Genomic DNA, 2,186 nt, shown 5'->3' with positions numbered 1-2,186 from the left:
AGAAATATGAGAGAAGAGAAAATTTTTATTTTAATAACAAGCAAACAATTCAACTGGGAGGGGGTGTAAGTAATGAAGGTCTGAGGTGATGGAGGTGAAGTGGCAACAGTTAGTTTCACATGAAAAGAAGAGAACTGGTTATTCAGCAAATATATTGCATTGAGGTCAGTTAAAGAGTTGCTATACATACATCTGAATACAGCAAACAGTTGTTCTCTTCTGTGTTGAATCTCCGTCTTTCAACTGCTCTTTGTGGCATTTCACTTAGTTGAGTTCTGAGAGGTCTATTTTCTAAACAACTCTTTGTCCTTCAGTAGGCAGCTGATAAGGAACAATTTGAATCCTTCTGTAAAACTCTTACTACATAAATTTCCATTCATCTGGAAAGAATTCTATAAACATCTCCACCGATAGATTACCCAACACGAAGAACAAATCTTTCTAACAAATCATAGGGGGAAGGTGATCACTGTGTCCTAAAGGAAAAATAAGTGAGTAGAAGCAACAGAGGGAGAAGATCCACCAATCGAGAAAGAAACTAGATTTTTCTCGGCATAAATAGACAAAGTTTGGGGTCACCTTTGTACCTTCTACTCTGCAGTTCCACAAATTGAGAGTTCGCCCCTCCCCTGTTAAGTCAATCAAGCATCTACCAATCTCCAACAGTGAATCTGATTATACCTCTTAGTCTTGAGAGTCTGAGAGACAGAAGCAAGAGTGCTCCAAGGTTGGTGAATGAGTTCAGGGGTGCGGGGGCTGGGTGGGTGGGGGGGTGGCAGACAGTGGGCAGGGCCAGCGGGAAATATGCAGAAAATAGGGAGATCTTTTCATTCAGGTAAATCTTACATAAACAGGTGAGAGAAAACAGGAAAAACTATCTGCAGTGCTTCCATGATCAATTCAACGTTCCTGCAATGAGTCTCACCTTCATATCTGGCGTTCTGCTGCTTTAGGGCATAGAAAGCCTCTTTCCCTGCCAATTCTCTCTCCATTTGTTCCTTTCATTTCTGCCGCTCCAGTTTATCCTCCAGCTTCCTGATTTTTTCTTCAAACTCCTCTCTTCCCTGCACTCACTGTCTCTCTAGCTGTGCTCCATAAAATTCTTGCATCTCTTGGATTTGTTTCTGAATCTCCTCTTTGGCCTTTTGGTACATCTTCTTAGTGTAGCATCGTCCTTCATTCTAGGCCACAATGCGCTAGACCAGGGCCAGCAGTTGGCTTCTTTGGGCCTCCTGCTCAGCTTCTGTTGCACTATTCTTGCACATGCAGTAGTGATCATGGAACTATCCCTCCAGCTCTTGGATGCCTTCGGGTGCTTCCTCTAAGTAATCATGGAAATTGATGCCATCCAAGTCATCTTTCCAGGTGAAAAAGAGAATCATGTATCTCCTAGCTCTGAGTCCAAATATTTACTGAATCTTTTCCGTGGCCTTGTGCTCTTCCTGCATGTATGGGACCAGCTGTCCCATCATGGGCAGGGTGTGAGGTCCTGGGGAGGTCAGGAAGATGTAGCGAGTAAACTCTTTGCAGGTGTCAGCATCCTGTGCCTCGGTGTCAAAAATGCCTGGTGTATCCACGACACAATTTCTCTTACCTGCCATCTGCTGCTCCCTTTCTTAAAGGTCTTGGTGGCAGATGTTGCGGCAATGCTAGAAGGAAACACTTTCTCTCCAAGGGTGCTGTTGCCCAGGGCACTTTTCCCTTCTCTGGTCTTACCCACTAAGAGAAGTCTCAATTGTGAATCTCTGCCATCTTGGTTTCTAAGCCCTGGAATATCAGGAAACAAAGTCCACAGCATTAGGAGGTAATCCAGCTGCTTCCCTATAGGGGCCCCATTTCCCCTCACACACACCCCTCCTCTGTTGCCCCAGGGTCCCCTCCCATGAGTGACTGCTGCACTCCCAGAACTCTATAGAAAGCCCTTCTAGAGAAGCCTGTTCAACGTCTATAGAAACCCTGAAGTTCTCTTGCAAAACTTGGGAAATGCCCAAGTCCTTTCCAGGATTTCCTGGAGCTTCTTACTCTTACTTTTTGTAGCTAAGTAGCCTACAGAAGGGTAAACAAAATATTGTAGTTTACAAAGAGAATTCTGAGCTGCTGCTGCTGGTAGCTATTCATCATAAGAGCAAGGCAGCAAGTAACACAAAATCTGTCTTTGGGGCATCTCAGTGGAAGACTCCCTCCCC

General features: G+C 44.7%; 1 pseudogene; it reads right to left on the bottom strand.

The window, feature by feature from the left end:
• Window positions 1–767: 767 nt before the first annotated feature.
• On the bottom strand, window positions 768–1,815 carry LOC122486518 (annotated as a pseudogene).
• Window positions 1,816–2,186: the final 371 nt, after the last annotated feature.

This window comes from Prionailurus bengalensis, chromosome A2 (assembly GCF_016509475.1).
Source record: "Prionailurus bengalensis isolate Pbe53 chromosome A2, Fcat_Pben_1.1_paternal_pri, whole genome shotgun sequence".
NCBI classification, from domain to species: Eukaryota; Metazoa; Chordata; class Mammalia; order Carnivora; family Felidae; genus Prionailurus; species Prionailurus bengalensis.
Note: the sequence above shows the minus strand (reverse complement) of the source record. Positions and strands in the feature narration are given on the sequence as shown.